The sequence below is a fragment of the Mesoplodon bidens genome, assembly GCF_964165515.1.
Source record: "Mesoplodon bidens genome assembly, chromosome: 11".
NCBI lineage: Eukaryota > Metazoa > Chordata > Mammalia > Artiodactyla > Ziphiidae > Mesoplodon > Mesoplodon bidens.
The window spans coordinates 53187177-53209860 of NC_138167.1; positions in this window are offsets into that span (position 1 = coordinate 53187177).

The following is a 22684-nucleotide window of genomic DNA, read 5'->3' on the forward strand; positions in this document are numbered from 1 at the left end:
TAAAGTCAAAACTATCCACTTTTGTTCAAAATACCTCTGTTTGGAAAAGTTTCAAACATCTGTTTAGAAAATCTTATAGCCAGTTTCTAACCTAAAGAAAAACTATAAAGAAAAACATAAAGTGATATCACCTATAAGGGGATAAAACGTGGAAGATATGGGATAGGTACATAGTCTGGAACCCAGATGTATCAATTAGAACGTTTTAAGCTACAAAAAAAGAAACTCAGCTCAAAATGGCTTAATCAGTTAGGCATACTTATTTTCTCCAAATTAAGAAGTTTAGAGACTCCAAGATTAATTAATACAGCAGCTTAACAACAGCTGCCAGAATTCAAGTTCTTTCCGCCATCTTCAAGGGATTGTTTTCTTCAGTCTTACGTCTTCATGGTTGCAAGCTGGCTGCAGCTGCTCCAGGCTTCATAGCCCACTCGTCAATCTTAGGAAGGGAAGACAGAGTGCATCTCTTTCTTATCCAGTTTTCAGAGCAAAGTACACTTTTCCAGATGCCATCATGTAGAATTATCTTTATGTCTTATTCACAAGAATTCTGCCACAAGACCATTCCTAAATCAATTAAAAGAAATATAATGGATTTACCAGTCTTGGTTAGATTAATTGCTATTTAACTGCCTGAGACTGGGACTGTGCTTGAAGTTCTTGGCTGCCCAACACCTGAACAAAATTGGAGGGAAAGTGGAAATGGCTCTTGGGTAAACAACCAAGTGTTGATCACACTAGAGCATACAAGTACTTTGACTTTCCTTTTGATAGAGTCTCTCTAATGGGGGCTTGATTGGTCAGGAAAGAAGGCACTATCAGACCGTAGTTAAGACTATAGCTCTGCCTAGGTTCATTATGCCAAGGTTCAAATCCCGGCTCTGCCCTTTTCTAGCTGCATAACTTTAAACAAGTTACTTAACATTTCTGTGCCTAAATTTCCTCATGTGTATAAGTCAGAACAAATACTACCTACCCCATAAGGTAGCTCTGTGGATTAAATTACATAACGTTTATACAATGTTTAGCACACTATCTAGCACCTGGTATCAGTAAAGATTAGTAACTGTTATTAACATAATCTAACTCCAGAATTTAGATCTCAGTGCCTGAAAGGGTTTAAGAATCCTCTTTTTCATACTGCATTTTTAAAAAACTGCATTTATAGAAAACCTCAAAAGTGCAAGGCCACCAAAAATCTCTGGAGGTGGGGAAGGGAAGAGGGCAAAGTTTAATTGTATCAATAAAAGCACACCAGTGTCTAAGCAACCACTCAACTCTTGAGTTCATGTTTGACCCTTGGGCACATAAGCATTTCATTTATTTCAGGAGATGAAAGAAAAGCATATTTAGCAATTCTAAAATATTATGTATGAATTCAAGAACAAGTTAGCTATATCTTCAGAAAACATAAGGGAAGATCACATGTTTAAAATCACATGCACTGAGTTCACGGTCCATCTTTCCACCATACTGTTTCCCTGGCTGTAATTCCTCTTCTTTATTCACTGGGTGACTGCACCATACAAAAATGCTTAAAACCAAAATCCTTGTGTCTCCCCCTCTTTCCTTCTCACAAACACATTTGCCAAGAGACTTAAACAAGTGAGCAGGAATTTATAAACTAAGCTTAAAAATCAGTTACAACCTAAGTAAGACATCTGGGTACCCAGACATTGTCTTCAAATCCCAGCTTTGTTAATTCTCAAAAGGAAGTTTCCCCTGAGATACACTGAGGTGGCTTTTGACCATCATCTTCCCAATCTTTGCCATACACTAAATGTAATTATTTATTATGAAGCATGTCTAGTTTACTTGGCTAGATGTTTTTATTCTGATCTTAAATGGATTTGACACCCTTGGAAAGAGAGCTAAAATGATCAGCCAATCAAGACAAAAAGATGAACAGCTTAAATAAAGACTGTTCACTGGTTGCTCTTTGTTCTAAGACTAGTCCTCTGTCGCCTCTGTGCTGTGTGACCAACACAAATTAGAATTTAAAATGACACTTGTACATTTTATTTGTTCCTATATTTGAAATCTGCTTTGAGAAACTTTCAGTCCAACACTAAGCTATTAGAACTTCAGTGTGTTTCTGGTTTGAATATGACAAATGAAATAGCAAATCTCCCCTCATAGTTTTATAAATCCCTGATGTAATTTTTGAAGCTTGAAAAACTGATTTTGCAGTTTTTCATAAGCTCCTTATGAGACTTATTCTACAACTTTCCTTAGTACCAAAAAAGGCTCTTAAGCCAGATGGATAGAAAGAAAATCTAGAAAGAAAGCATACGAAATCTAAAACAAAAGTACAAATCTCCAAATCATATAATACAACATCCAGTTTTCTTTTGAGTTGTGATTTTGCCATATGGAGATAATAAGGGGAAAATTCCAAATACAATCTCCATGGATTCTTTGTCTCTGGGGGCCTAAGATGTTAGTACATCCTTTCAAAAAGAAAAACTCAAAGGATAACTAACATCATACATAAAGTTAGTTGTTAAACTCAGAAGAAGACAATACACTATTTTGTATATAAGCAGACACTTAAGAAACCTTAGTTGTTCCATGTAGAGGTAGTGTTCACCCAACACAGAGAATTGGGCAAAAATTCAGGGCAATCTTCAAAAAAACAAATCAAGCAATACCAGTTAGGGCAAGAATTATACATGACACCATCTAGGCCTGTTCTTGTTTAGGAATGTCAAAAGAAAAGATCTATAATAATTTTTTGGCTTTTCTTTAAAAGAAACTTTTTCTTCTTTGTTCTGCAAGAAAAAAAAACAATAATTAGCAAACCACAGATGAGAGTGACTTCTCTCATTTAACACAAGATATGCCACACAAGACCACAATAGCATGCCCAACTTTTCCCCTTGCTTTTTTTAAACTCCCAACTTCAAGGAAAGTGCAGTAGGTAGTCACTTGAAGTGCCTTAGGAAACTAACTAAATGGGATGAAATAAGACTTTGAGGGATATTATCAAGTTACCCCATCCAGAGAGAGACAACAAATACTTACAGAGCAGCAATTCTGTGCAAGACTCCTGGCTATGCTCAAGAGAATGAAAAGTATATGAGCTAAGTGCTTGCTCCTGTGGGAATTTACAAACAAGTAGAGGAAATACTACTACAAATAAAAATAAACCGTGGGCATAAATACTGTCCAAAGTTGTACAGAAGTGCAAAGTTTCAGCAAGGTTTATTTATTTATTTTAAATGAAAACAGTTAATTTCCATTTGGTTTTAACTCACCACTCTCCCAAACATTGACAGCAGACGTGAAGGTAAATGCTTCCCGGGAGATGGTTGAGGGCCTGAAGACCTGGAAAATCCCAGCACTAACAGGAACCCCTGGAAAAGTATGGAAGACTTCCCCTTCTGTGTTGGACTCCCCACAGAATACAAGCTCCCTGAAGATAGAGAGCATGTCTGCAGTAGTCATGACTCTTTCCCTAGAGCCTAGTCAAATGCCTAGAACCTAGCAAATGCTCAAGTAAAATCGTTATCATTATTGTTAAGCCATTTTTTGGAGGTGTTTGGGAAAACCACACAGGGAGAGATAGGGTGTTCAAGTTCACCACTGTACTTTCAATGGTCTAGCCCAGGTTGTGGAGGAGGAGGGACAGACAGGGCTCTGAAGAGCTGAGGCTGGTAGAGGATCATATCGTACTTGGATCTGGAGGCGCACTGAAACCAAGCGGGTAGACAGAGGTGCGATTGGGATATAGGATCCTAATGGGTTACCTAAATAAAGTAGATCACAGGAGTCAGGATGTGGATAAGGCAGGGAAGCATGAGGAGGAAAGAGTGCAGGGAAACAAGAGGAGTCCTGGGAAAATGTCTGCGATGGGGCCACGGCTGTTTGTGTGATGTGTGGGTGCAACACTGTTGTGAGAGAGCTAGGGACCGTAAGGATACTGACAGTTATTTTATAACTCATCTCACATCAGACCTAGATGCATTCCATAAGAATCAAAGGGCTCCAAAAGCATCACCTGAAAAATGTTAAGAAAAATGAAAGTGTGTAGTAAGGTGACTGATTACAATATAAATACACAAAAATCAATAGCATTCATTGGAATAAGCAATTAAAAAGTGTGTTTTAAAAGATCCAATTAACAATAGCAACAAAAATTATAAAACTAACAAAAATGTTCAATACCTATTTGAAGGTAACTTTATTAAGAGAAAAGACCAGAATAAATGGAGAGAAAGAGTATATTCCTGGTTAAGAAAACTTGTATTTTTAAATTATCAATTACTTCATGGTAGCCTATAATTTTAATATAGTTTTAATCTGTAACCAACCAAATATTTTTCATACCTGACAAACTCTAACATTCATCTGGAAAACAAAATGTAAAAAAGAGCCAAGAAATAATTTTAAAAAGAACAGAGTGGGAAATGTAACATACTTTAAAATCAATTAAAATATTTTGATATTGGTACAATAATAAATAAATGAATAAACAAAATACAGAGTGCAGAAGTTGACCAATTATATATAGAAATTTAACAAATGAAAAATGTGGCTTATGAACTCAACAAGGGAATGATGAATTATTCAAAAAATGGTCTTAAAAAAACAGACTGTATATTTAGGAAAAATAGAAAAAATAGGGGAAAAATATGGTAAGAAAAATTCTTACCATATGTGGAAGTAATATCTAAACAAAAATTTAATATAAAATACTGTTTTAAAAGAATATTTTCAAAATATTATAGTGAAGAAAACCTTCCCAAGCAAAACACAACACCCTAAAATCAGATAGGAAAAGAGTAAGAGATTTGAGTACCTAAATATTTACTTCCACACAATTAAAGAAACCATAAAGTTAGAAGGTGAACTACAGACTGTAATGCAATATATACAACACAAGCAACTATAAGAAAAGTATTCAGGAAATAATTTCTGAAAATCAATATGAAAAGTTAAGCAACCAGGAAGAAAGAAATAAACTAAGTGTGTGAAAAAGCAATTCACAGCAGAAATATAAATGCCTAGTAAATATTTGGAAAGCTGATAAATGTCACCAATGATCAGGAAAATTAAATGAAAGTAACAAAATATAATTTTTCACCCACTTGACTAGCAGAAATTTGATTATTAATAGCCAGTTTTGGTCAGGGTATTGGTATAGGAAAGACTCATACCATTGGTAGAATTTTAAATTAGATCCCTCTTTAAGGACGGTAACTTAGCAGTTTGTATTAAAGTTTAAATGTGAACACCTTAGATCCTTAAGTTCTACTTCTCAGAATCTGTCCTGAAGAAGTATTGAATCTCTATAGGGAAAGCTTATGCTCTATTATTTGAAATAATAAATTTTGTGAGACTAAGTTATCGGACAAGACTTTGAATTATGACTGGGTTGGATTTATGGAAAGATGAAAATAATCTTCAGCTAGCTGTTTCATAGGAAATTTTCAAGAGAAAATTTGACTGTATAAATGTTTGCCTTTCCCGCCGACTTGGGAAGCTACCCAATTCCCACAGAATGCACAATTCCAACTATATCAAAGGTTAAAATTTAAATACAAGCAAGGATCAAAGTAGAGAATTAACTTGAGTTAAGTAATTCAGGAGTGGTAGCCCTCAGGGAGACAAAGGCTATATTGGAACAGAGTCCCAGCCACCCATGTAATAGAACAAATTGAGAGAGATGAGACGACGGATGCAGGTGGCGACGGCAGTCAGAGGAAATCTATTCAGGGAGTTTAGCACAGTAGTGAGAATTTGTCATCAAGTTAGGTGGCTGCTGGTAGATGGCCAACTGGTGTGTCCCAAGGACAGATACATGGTGATGGGGAGTTCAGACCTAGAAAATATGCAGGGATTACAGCAAGCAGCTGACCTCAGGGAGCTGTGATATTAAGAGGGCCCAGGCACAGGACTGACACTCAGGGCTAGGGACCCAACAAGACAGTCACAGTCTGGGCAGGACAAAGTCATCAACAGAGCACCCAGTCAGGGGCGTGGCTATAAGGCAGAGATTTCCAACCAAGGGCAATTTTCCCCGCTGGGAACACTTAGCAGTGCCTGGAGACACTTTGGTTGTCATGCTAGAGGAGTGCACCAGTGGCATCTAATGGGTAGAGCCCAGGGAAGCCGCCACACACCCTACAATCTACAGAACAGCCCCAAATACCAAAGAATTCTCTGCCCAAAATAATGCTACCACTGAGAAAGCCCAGTATAGGGAATAAGATAAAGACAGTTATAAGAACTATGACACAGAATCAAGGGCTAGGAGTTAATCACACGAACAAAGCAAAGCTGTGGAACTGAAACAGGACTAATACAGAAAAGCTGAGTTGGAACCAAGTCACCTGACTATCAAACTAGGTTCTTTATTTTCCTCCTAATTAGGGACCAGATAGGTCTTAGGTTCTTAAGTGAAAAGCAATGTAGGAGTTGATCCTTATTCCACCACTTACTAGCTGAGAGACCTTGGACAATTTATTTAATCTTTCACACCTCAATTTCCTTTTCTATAAAATAGGGTTAATTATAGCATCTGCACTCAGAATTACTACAAAACGAAAATAGGATTATACATGATAAGTACTCCTAACACTTTGGCCAGTTCATATTACATGGTTGATAATTAATAGTTGTAGATGGGGGCCAAATAGATGAACTTGGGAGGAATATTTTTTAAAAAGGAGAAAATAGAAAAAGAAGTGAAGCAGGGCATTAATAGCCCAATCCACCCCAAAATTATTTGGCAGAGGGTTTTCAGGAAAAAAAAAATCAGGAATTAGATTTACTTAAAGCCAGAGTTTTTTCATGGGTTAGTGAAAATCAAAAAATGTGAACACCAGAAAGAACATTCTTTGATATATTTGTTTAAAGTGTTTCAATCTTTAGACTCCTATGAGAAGGCTAAACTCCCTCTTTCCTAATGTGACTAATTGCAGTATTCTGTTGTCAGCCCTGTATTCTGAAACATTCTGGGCCTGATATTTTTCCTTTACTAAATCAAAGATATTCTGGAATATCTTCAATCTCCCTTCTCCTCAAGAAATTAAAATACAATGCTGAATATGTGCTTGAGCATCTACCACAGATGAATTAAGGACTGTGAACCAAAAAGACCCTGCTTGTCCTATTGTAACACATGATTAATTTTCTGGAATTTACATAATGAGAAACAAAAAAGAAAACAAAATGAAAGGAAGAGAAAAGTCATTGTATTGTATATTTGTTCCTAAAAGTAGCTTGGCTGGGCCTTCCAACCCTCTGCTAAATCCTCAGACAGATAAAAAAAAAACCACCACCATGTGCAGAAACCTCAGCATCCTAAAGATGCTAACAGATAAAAAGTCACATCAAGGTCTGGCACCTCCGATCCCATCTAGGGTAGGAGACTGAGCAGGATTCTTTTCTACAAAATGTTTTGCTTCTGAAGCTTCCCTTCAGCATGGACCCTAAAGATGACATTTAGAAATGCTCCCAAGTGGTGTCTCCTGAGTTAGAGAAAAGATGGAAACCTTTATATATTTGAGTTGATGTGGGTATTTGGGAAAATGTACCAGTTCACCCAACTGGCATTTATATGTATTCTTAAGCATGATGATTTAAAATTCAGGGAATCAAGGCCATATCCGAGCATCATGGTCACCTTATGAGCTCAAATGCTTTAGGTGTCCAGTCTGCCTTCCTTGGAATGTTAAGGGTGAGAGAAAGGTAACAAACTCCTTGGCCTACTAATTGTTTTCCAGGAAAAGAGGAAATTAGCATAATGTTAGATGACATCTTTGATAATAACATCTAGCTTTTGTAGTTTTACCACCCGTTTTCATATATATTATCTCAAATGAGCTCAATGTTCCCACTTAACAACCTTCAGAAAACTAAGGCTCAGAGACTTTAAGCAACTCACCCAAGGTCACACAGCTAGAAAGTAGTGAAGAGGAGACTCAACCCTAGATCCAAATGATTTCACATCTCATTCTTGTAATTCCATACATCATGCTACTTCCCAGCATCTTCTCCTCCAGTCAAGGAATTAAGAGGGAGAGGGGAAAGAGGCCTGTCTTCCCTGAGAGGCTGCCCTCCCCCCTTTCTACTGTACCTACAGGAAGAGGACATTTCCCAGCTCCCCACATTGCACCATCACCATGGAAGGACTTTATGATGGAATCCAGGCATCTCTTTCCTAAATATTCTCCCCACTCTCATTCACACAGGGGATGCTGCTTTCTGAGGGTTATCTTATCCGTGAAATTATTTATATCACTGTACCATACCTAGTTAATAATGTTGTACCCCAAAATGAAATGACTTAGGTTTCCTTATTATTATTAGTCTTCATCTCTACACTAAGATCAAATTTGAGGAAAGAAAACTTTGAATTGTGTCCATGTAGTTATTTTATTTTGAAAAATAACTCTTTAATATTGTGTATATATATTGTATACATATATAAAGAATTCAACTTTTGGGAGAAAAGTCTGTGTGGGCACGTGCAAGCTTGTGTGTGTGAGTGTGTGTGTGTGTGTATGTGTGTGTTTGTTTACAGAGAGAGTGTCAATTCAAGCTACTTTCACAATAAGAAAAGATTTCAGAATATGAATATAAATTCCAAAGTTCAAAGTGAAACATCACTTGTTTTTAATGAGAGTAGTAATGACAAACTTTGACATGCCAAATATCACAGATAATTGTTTAAGAATTTACCATTACAGTGTTTATTTACTTAGAATAATTTCTCTTTATGGAAGTTATATTTAAATCTTCAAGGAATCTAAGTTTCCTTTGCTGCTAAATTGTGAAATAAATATGTGTGATTATAGGCAATAGTAGAGCTGCAGATTATAATTGTTATGGGTAATGACAGATTCATAATCTATGACATAATAATTTTTGTAACTTATATAGTAACACTCATCTTCAAAGCATTAGCTGATTAATGCTTTAAAATATCCTCACAAATCATATGAACAAGTAGAGCCCTCATGCCTTATTAACACTTTATATACTTTCCATTAGTTGCTTAATTTCTATTTAAATAACTTGAAAAACAACTGAGAAATCATCTAACATGAAAATAAAATCTGAAGATTGTTTTTGCAGGCTTTGGGAAGACAACTTCTTTGTTAGTTGTTCTTTGTTTCAATTGCCTCTATTATTTGGAGAGTATTCTATCCAGACCCATCCTTCACTCTCCTCGTTGTCTGGGCTTACATTATGTAAAGACAGAGTTATTAGCCTTCAACAGCAAAAGTGAGAGGTGAATCGCCTTAGCTACACAGGACACAAGCTACTGATCCAACTACTTTAAAACCTACATCCCCACAAAATGTGCCACGTGGGTTAAAAGGAATAAGGAATCTTCGTATCATATCTTGGTAAATTCAAAATGCCTCTGCCATTTCTCCCTTTCTTCTCTATTTGTATGAATATAACAGTAATTATTTATTAAGCACTAATTATCTACCAGAAAATGTCTTAAGGGCTCTATGTACATTAGCTCACTTCATAATTATAAAAACCCTATGATGTGGCTATTATCAGTATCTTTATTATTTCTACAGTATCATCATCATCAGTACATACATACATGTACATGTATGCAAATAAATAACTAAGGTATTGAGTCTCAGGGAAGTTCAATAATCTGCAAAAGAAGAGACAAGAGCCAAGAGAGAAAGTAGACCCACCTAATCACAAAGCCCATTATCCTAACTGGTGTACCAGTGGTTCTCAAACTTCTGCAGGCATTAGAATCACTGATAAAAATGCAGATTCCTGGGCCTCACTCCACAGTTTCTGATTCAGTTGGTCTCAGGGAGGAGGTCCCAAGAATTTGCAGTTTTAATGAGTTCCCAGGTGACAATGACCACATTATAGTCCACTAACTGATGCTAAAATACTGATACTTCCTCCCATAGATGGCCCTGTCAAATAAATAATTTGAGAAAGAAATATTTAGTGGTGTTGGCTAATGTTCTGAGGTGAAAGAAAAAAAAACAGGTGATGGTACTCAAATAGACATGTTTTATCACAAAAAATATACCAGTCCTAGGTAAGTTTTTTTTTTCAGAGAGTTCCTGTGCTCATTTATCAAATCCATAGGGCAGAGACTCCCCCAAATCATGTCATTGTTATTCTTTCTCAGAGAAGTCTTTAACCACTTCTTTACTCCCCTGAGGACAAGAGCATCACCTATGTCTTCCATTTTCTGAATCCCACTTTGGACCTCCACAGTCAGGCCTGATGCTGATGTTGCACAGCTTGTGCACAAAACTAGCAACAGCAAGGATGCTGCCACCCTCTCCCAAACCTGTGGGTGCTTTTCCCTGTCACTTAACATGAGTTTTCTCTCCATCCCATAGGTTCAAGAACTGAGCTGATGATTTATTGCTATGGTAAATTTGCTTATGCGAAAATCTACGCCAAGTCTAAGCTTGGAACAAGATTTTATTTGCCAAGTAGTAATCCCTGTAAAATCAGGGTTTAAAATGGAAAATGTTATTCAGACTAATTATGGGTCATGCAATTGGGAATTGCTATAGCACGCTTTTCTTAAACATTATCCCAAATGAGGCCATCAGAAGAACATATGTGCTGCAGACCCCGCCCAAGTTCTTGGTCAGTAAGTGGAACAAGCCTGCAATGGCAAAGGGGAGTGACTGTCACCACCATCCCCGGGGGGTTCCTCATTAGACAGCCATACAGTGAGCCTTCTCACACTGCAGACAAAGGACAGGGGATAACAGGCTTTACTTTTAAAGTGCGGGAGAAAAGAGAGGGAGAATGGGACAAAACAGAAGAAATGACGCCCAGTCGGGAAAAAGAATGTCTGGTAGGAAATCTTATCAAAACGTTTTGAATGAATAAAAATAAACTTGCTATGAATTAAAGAGCTGAAAAGATTTAATTTCTGGGATGCAAACAAATTAAATGTATGAAAACTGTTTACTATAAATGGTTATAATTGGTATAATTGTAATGATGGGCTTTTTTTTTTTTCGCGGTACACGGGCCTCTCACTGTTGTGGCCTCTCCCGCTGCGGAGCACAGGCTCCGGATGCTCAGGCTCATGGGCCCAGCCGCTCCGCGGCATGTGGGATCCTCCTGGACCAGGGCACGAACCCATGTCCCCTGCATCGGCAGGCAGACTCTCAACCACTGCGCCACCAGGGAAGCCCTGATGGGCTTTTTTGTTCAACTTTATTTCAGTTGAAATAATAGCTTCATGAACAAATCCAAAAGTCCAAGAGTGATTACTTTACACTCCAAGAGGTGAAATGAGTTCTAAGTTTGAAATGTTCTTTCCTGTGCTCAAAATGTATGGATGGGGTCCTTGCTGATAATTCTTGGTATTCATAACAAATCAGTCTACATTTCCCAAGTAAACTTATTTCCATTCTATGTTATTATTAAAAGGCTGCATTGAACATGGGGAGAGAAAAAAAAGTTTTGTTTAAAAATGTTCAAGGAGAGGATCAAGATGGCAGGGTAGGAGAATGCATCTCACCCCACAAATACATCAAAAATACATCTACATGTGGAACTGGAAACTGTCAGAAAGGTCCTGTACTACCAAGGCTGTAAGATCCACAGAGAATTAGGTAGGAAGGGAGGAAAAGCAGTCAGGTCAGGACCTGTGCCCCTGGGAAGGGACCTACATTGGGGAGTGAGCAGTAAAGCCACAGATTGGGCACCCCACTCTTGGGGTCCTACACAGGAGAGATGAGCCCCCTTGGCTCATCTAACAGGAGGGCTGTGGGAAGCCTGGACCCCACTCATGGGAAGCACACGTGCTGGCTTGCCCCTGAGGTGGAGATTGGAGGACTGTCCCAGTGGCTGACAGGTTTCCCATGACTGCCTTGGCCGGTGCCCCAGCCTGAGCCTAGCAAATACTCCAGACCCGCTTACTCCACATCACAGGATGGCTTGGATCTAGGGCTGCCATGGCCAGGGAGAAAGCTCAGCTGCAGAAGGCGAAAGTGGCTCGATCCTAGGGCAGCATCTGGGTGGGGTGACTGCAGCCATTGTTGATGCTTTCTCAAGCAGCGCATCAGAAGCAGCCCAGGACTCTGGTGCTGGCCACTCCATCCAGCTCACACCCTGATATATGCTGAGAGTCCACATGGGGCAAACTGGCCCTGCAGTGTGGCTCCAAAGAGGGCAGAGGTGGCAGAGGCTGGGGGCAGTGATAGGTTGTGAGGGACAAAAGGGACTTAAACCCACTGTGTCTGAGCAGAGTGATGGAAACAATTGCTGGCGCCTGCACAGCCAGCGCATAGGAAACATCTTGGGCCACTGTCTGAGGCCAACATGAGCAAAGAGCACAAAGGGGCACCCCTTGCTTCTGCACTACCCCCCTCTGGGGCAAGGGTCCTGGTGCTGGGAGAGAGGAAAGCACACAGTTAAAGGGAACAGAGCCAGCATGGGCTCAATGCTCAGAGCTTCTGCTCCTGCAACTTGGGATGAGAACCCACCCACAATTGGGTGGTGACAGCCACTGAGCAGAGGGAAAAGCCCACCTCACATGCAGCTCCAGCTCTACCCATTCTACCTCCACCCCCACCTCCTACCAAAGTGACAGCTGCCAGCACACTCTGAAGAAAGATGTAACTTGTATCCACGTCAAATCCAGCTCTCCCACCAAAGGCATTGGAAACAAAAAGTCTGTATAGGAACACTCCCACATAAGGACACCCCTTCAAGACCATAAACAGGTAACTGTTTCAAACCTAAACTCCTAGAGGTAGAGAAAGTTAAGCAAAATGAAAAGGCACAGGAACTGGTCTCAACTGAAAGAGCAAGAAAAAACCTTTGAAAAAATAATGAAACAGAAATAAACAATTTGCCAGATAAAGAATTCAAAGCTTTAGGAATAAGATTGCTAGCTGAATTAGAGAAAAGAATAGATGAACTCAGTGAGCATTTCAGCAAGACATATCATAATTAAAATGACAAAAGTTAAAGATAGTTCTAAAGGCAGCTAGAGGAAAAACAAAGAGTCATATACAAGGGAATCCTCATAAGGCTATCAGCTGAATTCTCTGCAGAAACTTTGCAGGCCAGAAGGGAGTGACATGATATATTCAAAGTGCTGAAAAGGAAAAACCTGCAACAAGGATACTCAGCCCAACAAGATTATCATTTAGAATAGGAGAGATAAAGAACTTCTGAGACAAGCAAAAATTAAAAGAATTCAGCAATACCAAACCTACCCTAAAAGAAAGGTTAAAGGATCTTCCCTAAGTGTAAAAGGTAAGGGAAAATCCACTAGGAAAGGCAAATATATAATAAGGCCTGAGGATCAACCACTTAAATAAGCTAGTATAAAGAGTAAAAGACAAAAAATTATAACAGCATCTATGAAGAGTTAAGGAAAAAACATGAAGATGTAAAATATGACATCAAAAACATAAAATGCAGGGAAGGGGAGTAAAAATAGTAGACCTTTTAGAAGGCATTAAACTTAAAACACTACCAGTTTAAAACAAGTAGATATGGTCAACATATATGAACCACATGGTAACCATAATTCAAAATCCTATAACAAATACACAAAAATTAAAAAGAAAAGAACTCAAACATAATACTAAAGAAAATCATCAAACCACAAGGGAAGAAACAAAAAGAAGAAATGAGTAAAGAATTATGAAAACAAGCAGAAAAAAATTAATAAAATATGCATATATATCAATAAATACAAATAATAAAATAAGTACACACATATCAATAATCACTTTAAATGGACCCCCAAAATAATAAATAAATAAATAAATAAATAAAGACAATGGACTAATTGCTCCAATCAAAAGACAGGGTGGCTGACTGGATTAAAAAAAAAAAAAGACCTATTGATATGCTGCCTACAAGAGGCTCACTTCAGAACTAAAGACACACACAATCTGAAAGTGAGGGTATGGAAAAAGGTATCTCATGCAAATGGAAACAACAAGAAGATGGGTAGGAATACTCATATCAGACAAAATAGACTTCAAATAAAGGCTATAACAAAAGACAAAGAAGGGCATTATAAAGGGATCACAGGAGCACCTGAATATATAAAGCAAATATTAACAGACAGAGAAAAATTGACAGTAATACAATAATAGTAGGAGACTTGAACACCCCACTGACATCAATGGACAGATCATCCATGCAGAAAATTAATAAAGCAACAGTGGTTTTAAATGACATCATAGACCAATTGGACAACATCTACAGGACATTCCATCCAAAAACAGCAGAACACACATTCTTTTCAAGTGCACGTGGAGTATTCTCCAGCATAGATCACATGCTATGCACAAAACAAGTCCCAGTAAATTTAGGAGGATAGAAATTATACCAAGCAGTTTTTCCAATCACCATGGTATGAAACTAGAAATCAATTACAGAAAGACAAAAGGGAAAAGTACAAACACATGAAGACTAAACAACATGCTATTAAAAAAAAATCAATGAGTCAATGAAAAATATCAAAGAGCAAGTCAGAGAAAAAACTCAAAACAAATAAAAATTAAAACACAACTTTCCATAATCTATGGGGTGCAGTGAAACAGTTCTAAAAGGGAAGTTTATAGCAATATAGGCCTTCCTCAAGAAACAAGAAAAATCTCAAATAAACAATCTAATCTAACATTTAAAAGAATTAGAAAAATAAGAACAAGCAAAGCCCAAAGTCAGCAGGAGGAAGGAAGTAATAAATATCACAGAGGAAATAAATAAAATAGAGACCAAAAAAACAATAGTGAAGATCAATGAAACCAAGAGCTGCTTTTTTGAAAAGATAAATAAAACTGATAAACCTTTAGCCAGGCTCACCAAGAAGAAAAGTGAGAGGACCCAAGTAAACAAAATAAGAAATAAAAGAGGAGAAATAACAACTGATACCAGAGAGACACAAAAAATCATAAGAGAACTCTATGAACAATTATATGTTCATATAATTTGTTAAAAGTGAACAACCTAGAAGAAACGGACAAATTTTTACAAACTTACCACCTGCCAAGACTGAATCAAGGAAAAACACTTTGAACAGACTGATCACTAGTAGTGAAATTGAATTTGTAATTTAGAAAGCTCCCAGCAAACAAAAGTCCAGAGCTGGATGACTTCAAAGGAAAATTCTACCAAACATACAAAGCAAAGCTAAAACCGCTCCTTCCCAAACTATTACAAAAAATTGAAGATGAGGGAACACTCCCAAATTCATGCTACAAGGCCATAATTACCCTGATACCAAAACCAGACACTACAAAAAATATATATATAACAGGAAAATATCTTTGATGAATAAAGCTGCAAAAACCTTCAACAAAATATTAACAAACTGAACCCAACAATATATTAAAAGGATCATACCAATGTGATCAAGTCTGATTTATTTCAGGTATGCCAGGATGGTTTAATACTTATAAATCAATCAACATGACACACTACATTAACAAAAGGAAGGATAAAAATCACATGATTATCTCAATAGACACAGATAAAGCATCTGACAAAATTCAAAATCCATTCATAATAAAAACTCTAATCAAAGTGGGTATAGACGGAACATATCTCAATATAATAAAGGCCATTTACGACAACACAGCTAACACCATACTCAGTGGTGTAAAGCTGAAGGTCCCTTTCTAAATTCAGAAACAAAACAAGGATGCTCACTCTCACCACCTCTATTTAACACTGTGTTGTAAGGCCTAGCCACAGCAATCAGACAAGAAAAGGAAATAAAATCATCCATATTGAAAGGGAAGAAGTAAAACTATCACTATTTGCACATGACATTATACCATGTATAGAAAACCCTAAAGTCTCCACTGAAAAACAGTTAGAACTAATAAATGAATTCAACAAAGTTGCAGGACACAAAATTAATATACATAAGTCTGTTGTTTGTACTCTACTAATGAACTATCAGAAAGACAAAGCAAAAAAATCTCATTTAAAATAACATCAAAAAGAATAAAATACCTAGGAATAAAGTTAACCAAGGAGGTAAAAATCCTATACTCTGAAAACTATAAATCATTGATGAAGGAAATTGAAGATGATACCAAAAATGGAAAGATATCCCATACTCTTGGATTGGAAGAATTAATATTGCTAAAATGCCCTTACTACCCAAGGCAATTTATAAGTTTAATGCAATCCCTATCAAAATACCATGACATTTTTCACTGAATTAGAACAAATAATCCTAAAATTTGTATGAAACCACAAAAGACCCCAAACTGCCAAAACAATCTTTAGAAGAAAAGAACAAAGTTGGAGGTATCATGGTCCTTGACTTCAGACTATATTACAAAACTACAGTAATCAAAACAGTATGTTATGTACTGACACAAAAACAGACACATAGATCAATGGAACAGAAACAAACCCACACACTTATGGTCAATTAATCTATGACAAAGGGAGTGAGAATACACAATGAAGAAAAGACAGTCTCTTCAATAAATGGTGCTGGGAAAACTGGACAGCCACATGTAAAACAATTATATCATTGTAACATTTCTTCACACTACATACAAAAAATAAACTCAAAATGGTTTAAAGACCTAAATGTAAGACCTGAAACCATAAAACTCCTAGAAGAGAACATATGCAGAACATTATTTGACATAAATTGTAGTAATATTCTCTTGATTCTGTCTCCTAAGTCAAAAGAAATAAAAGCAAAAATAAACAAATGGGACCTAATTAAACTTAAAAGGTTTTGCACAGCAAAGGAAACCATCAACAAAATGAAAAGACAACCTACTGAATGACAGAAAATATTTACGAGTGATGCAAGCAACAATGGCTTAATATCCAAAATATATAAACAGCTCATATAACTCAAAACTAAAATAACAAGAAACCTGATTTTTAAATGGTCAGAAGACCTGAATAGACATTCTTCCAAAGAAGATATACAGATAGCTAACAGTGACATGAAAAAATGCTCAACATCACTAACTATTAGAGAAATGTAAATCAAAACAACAGTGAGATAAACCATCATACCTGTAAGAATGGCTACCAACAAAAAGTCTACAAAAAACAAATGTTGGTGAGGATGTGGAGTGTACCCTTGTACACTGTTGGTGGGAATGTAAATTGGTGCAGTTACCATGGAAAACAGTATGGAAGGGCCTCAAAAAACTAAAACTAGAACTACCACATGATCAAGCAATTCCACTCCTGGGTATATATCTGGGAAAAAAACAGAAAACACTAATTCAAAAAGATATATACAACCCAATATTCATAGCAGCACTATATGCAATAGCCAAGATATGGAAGCAAACCAAGTGTCCATCAGGAGAAGAAGTGATAGGGCTTCTGGTTCCAACTCAAGGCCTTTCCAGATGGTGTGTGGAGCAGTGAGATTACTTTGTGCCAGGTCACTTTAAGCTACTTGGAACAAAAACGTTAGTCAAGACTCAGTGGCTGACGCCCTCTTGCAAGAGCACCGGAATCACAACTAACTGCTGAACAATCATCGAAAGGAAGACACTGGAACTCACCAGAAAAGATACCCCACATCCAAAGACAAAGGAGAAGTTGCAATGAGATGGTAGGAGGGGTGCAATCACAATAAAAGCAAATCCCATAACCTCTGGGTGGGTGACTCACAAACTGGAGAACAATTATACCACAAAAGTACACCCACTGGAGTGAAGGTTCTGAGCCCTGCATCAGGCTGCCCAACCTGGGGGTCCAGCAATGGGAGGAGGAATTCCCAGACAATCAGACTTTGAAGGCTAGCAGGATTTGATTGCAGGTCTTCGACAAGACTGGGGGAAACAGAGACCCCACTCTTGAAGGGCACACATAAAGTAGTGTGAGCATCAGGACCCAGGGGAAGGAGAAGTGATCCCATAGGATACTGAACCAGACCTACCTGCTAGTGTTGGAGGGTCTCCTGCAGAGGCAGGGGGGTGGCTGTGGCTCACTGTGAGGACAAGGACACTGGCAGCAGAAGTTCTGGGAAGTATTCCTTGGCGTGAGCCCTCCCAGAGTCCGCCATTAGCCCCATCAAGGAGCCAGGGTAGGCTCGAGGGTTGGATCGCCTCAGGCCAAACAACCAACAGGGAGGGGACCCAGACCCACCCATCACCAGAAAAGTGGATTAAAGTTTTACTGAGTTCTGCCCACCAGAGGAACAGTCAGCTCTACCCACCACCAGTCACTCCTATCAGGAACCTTGCACAAGCCTCTTAGATACCCTAATCCACCAGAGGGCAGACAACAGAAGCAAGAAGAACTACAATTGTGCAGCCTGTAGAAAAAAAACCACATTCACAGAAAGATAGACAAGATGAAAAGGCAGAGGGCTATGTACCAGATGAAGAAACAAGACAAAACCCCAGAAAAACAACTACATGAAGTGGAGATAGGCAACCTTCCAGAAAAAGAATTCAGAATAATGATAGTGAAGATAATCCAGGACCACAGAAAAACTATGGAGGCAAAGATCAAGAAAATGCAACAAATGTTTAACAAAGACCTAGAAGAATTAAAGAACAAACAAACAGAGATGAACAATACAATAACTAAAATGAAAAATACACTAGAAGGAATCAATAGCAGAATAACTGAGGCAGAAGAACGGATAAGTGACCTGGAAGACACAATGGTGGAATTCACTGCTGTGGAACAGAATAAAGAAAAAAGAATGCAAAGAAATGAAGACAGCCTAAGAGACCTCTGGGGCAACATTAAACGCACCAACATTCGCATTATAGGGTTCCCAGAAGGAGAAGAGAGAAGGGACCCAAGAAAATATTTGAAGAGATTATAGTTGGAAATTTTCCTAACATGGGAAAGGCAATAGCAGCCCAAGTCCAGGAAGCACAGACAGTCCCATACAGGATAAACCCAAGGAGAAACACAATGAGACACATAGTAATGAAACTGACAAAAATTAAACACAAAGAAAAATTATTGAAAGCAGCAAGGGAAAAATGCAAATAACATACAAGGGAAGTCCCATAAGGTTAATAGCTGATTTCTCAGCAGAAACTCTACAAGCCAGAAGGGAGTGGCATGACATATTTAAAGTGATTAAAGGGAAGAACCTACAACCAAGATTACTCTACCTGGCAAGGATCTCATTCAGATTCAATGGAGAAATCGAAAGCTTTACAGACAAGCAAAAGCTTAGAGAATTCAGCACCACCAAACCAGCTCTACAACAAACACTGAAAGGAACTGCTCTAAGTGGGAAACACAAGGGAAGAAAAGGACCTACAAAAACAAACCCAAAACAATTAAGAAAATGGTAATAGGAGCATACATACCAATAATTACCTTAAACGTGAATGGATTAAATGTTCCAACCAAAAGACACAGGCGCACTGAATGGATACAAAAACAAGACCCATATATATGCTGTCTACAAGAGACCCACTTCAGACCTAGGGACACATACAGACTGAAAGTGAGGGGATGGAAAAAGATATTACAAGCAAATGGAAATCAAAAGAGAGCTGGAGTAGCAATACTCATATCAGATAAAATAGATATTAAAATAAAGAATGTTACAAGAGACAAGGAAGGACACTTCGTAATGATCAAGGGATCAATTCAAGAAGAAGATATAACAATTATAAATATATATGCATCCAACATAGGAGCACCTCAATACATAAGGCAACTGCTAACAGCTATAAAAGAGGAAATTGACAATAACACAATAATAGTGGGGGACTTTAACACCTCACTTACACCAATGGACAGATCATCCAAACAGAAAATTAATAAGGAAACACAAGCTTTAAATGACACAATAGACCAGATAGATATAATTGATATTTATAGGACATTGAATCCAAAAACAGCAGATTACACTTTCTTCTCAAGTGCTCATGGAACATTCTCCAGAGCTGATCACACCTTGGGTCACAAATCAAGCATCAGTAAGTTTAAGAAAATTGAAATCATATCCAGCATCTTTTCTGACCACAATGCTATGAGATTAGAAATCAATTACTGGAAAAAAAACTTAAAAAACACAAACACATGGAGGCTAAACAATACATTACTAAATAACCAAGAGATCCTTGAAGAAATCAAAGAGGAAATCAAAAAATACCTAGAGACAAATGACAATGAAAACACGATGATGCAAAACCTATGGGATGCAGCAAAAGCAGTTCTAAGAGGGAAGTTTATAGCTATACAAGCCTACCTCAAGAAACAACAAAAATCTCAAATAAACAATCTAACTTTACACCTGAAAGAACTAGAAAAAGAACAATCAAAACCCATAGTTAGTACAAGGAAAGAAATCATAAATATCATAGCAGAAATAAATGAAATAGAAACAAATAAAACAATAACAAAGATCAATAAAACTAAAAGCTGCTTCTTTGAGAAGATAAACAAAATTGATAAACCATTAGCCAGACTCATCAAGAAAAAGAGGGAGAGAACTCAAATCAATAAAATTTGAAATGAAAAAGGAGAAGTTACAACAGACACTGCAGAAATACAAAGCATCCTAAGGGACTACTACAAGAAGCTCTATGCCAATAAAATGGACAACCTGGAAGAAATGGACAAATTCTTAGAAAGGTAAAACCTTCCAAGACTGAACCAGGAAGAAATAGAAAATATGAACACACCAATCACAAGTAATGAAATTGAAACTGTGTTTAAAAATCTTCCAACAAATAAAAGTGCAGGACCAGATGGCTTCACAGGTGAATTTGATCAAACACTTATAGAAGAGCTGACACCCATCCTTCTCAAACTCTTCCAAAAAATTGTGGAGGAAGGAACATACAAAAACTCATTCTATGAGACAACCATCACCCTGATACCAAAACCAAACAAGATACCACAAAAAAAGAAAATTACAGACCAATATCACTGATAAATATAGATGCAAAAATCCTCAACAAAATACTACAAACAGAATCCAACAACTCATTAAAAGGATCATACACCATAATCAAGTGGGATTTATCCCAGGGATGCAAGGATTCTTCAATATATGCAAATCAATCAATGTGATACACCATATTAACATATTGAAGAATAAAAACCATATGATCATCTCAATAGAAAAAACTTTTGACAAAACTCAACACCCATTTATGATAAAAACTCTCCAGAAAGTGGGCATAGAGGGAACCTACCTCAACATAATAAAGGCCATATATGACAAACCCACAGCAAACATCATTCTCAATGGTGAAAAACTGTAAGGATTTCGTCTAATATCAGGAAGAAGACAAGGATGTCCACTCTCACCACTACTATTCAATATAGTTTTGGAAGTCCTAGCCACGGCAATCAGAGAAGAAAAAGAAATAAGAGGAATACAAATTGGAAAAGAAGAAGTAAAACTGTCACTGTTTGAAGATGACATGCTACTATACATAGAGAATCCTAAAGTTGCCACCAGAAAACTACTAGAGCTAATCAATGAATTTGGTTAAGTTGCAGGATACAAAATTAATGCACAGAAATCTCTTGCGTTCCTATACACTAATGATGAAAATCTGAAAGTGAAATTAAGGAAAAACTCCCATTTACTATTGCAAAAAAAAGAATAAAACACCTAGGAATTAACCTACCATGGGATACAAAGGACCTGTATGCAGAAAACTATAAGACACTGATGAAAGAAATTAAAGGTGGTACCAACAGATGGAGAGATATACCATGTTCTTGGATTGGAAGAATCAGTATTGTGAAAATGACTATACTACCAAAAACAATCTACAGACTCAATGCAATCCTTATCAAATTACCAATGGCATTTTTTACGGAACTAGAAGAAAAAATCTTAAAATTTGTATGTAGACACAAAAGACCCTGAATAGCCAAAGCAATACTGAGGGATAAAACCGAGCTGGAGGAATCAGGCTCCCTGACTTCAGACTATACTACAAAGCTACAGTAATCAAGACAATATGGTACTGGCACAAAAACAGAAATATAGATCAATGGAACAGGATAGAGAGCCCAGAGATAAACCCATACACCTATGGTCAACTAATCTATGACAAAGGAGGCAAGGATATACAATGGAGAAAAATCAGTGTCTTCAATAAGTGGTGCTGGGAAAACTGGACAGCTACATGTGAAAGAATGAAATTAGAACACTCCCTAACACCATACACAAAAATAAACTCAAAATGGATCAGAGACCTAAATGTAAGACAGAACACTATAGAACTCATAGAGGAAAACATAGGAAGAACTCCCTTTGACATACATCACAGCAAGATCTTTCTTTATCCACCTCCTAGAGTAATGGAAATAAAAACAAAAATAAGCAAATGGAACCTAATGAAAGTTAAAAGTTTTTGCACAGCAAAGGAAACTGCAAACGAGAGGAGAAGACAACCCTCAGAATGGGAGAAAATATTTGCAAATGAATCAACAGACAAAAGATTAATCTCCAAAATATATAAACAGCTCATGCAGCTCAACCTTAAAAAAACAAACAACCCAATCCAAAAATGGGCAGAAGACCTAAATAGGCATTTCTCCAAAGAAGACATACAGATGGCCAAGAAGCACATGAAAAGCTGCTCAACATCACTAATTATTAGAGGAATGCAAATCAAAACTACAATGTGGTATCACCTCACACCAATTAGAATGGGCATCATCAGAAATTCTACAAACAACAAATGCTGGAGAGGGTGTGGAGAAAAGGGAACCCTCTTGCACTGTTGGTGGGAATGTAAACTGATAC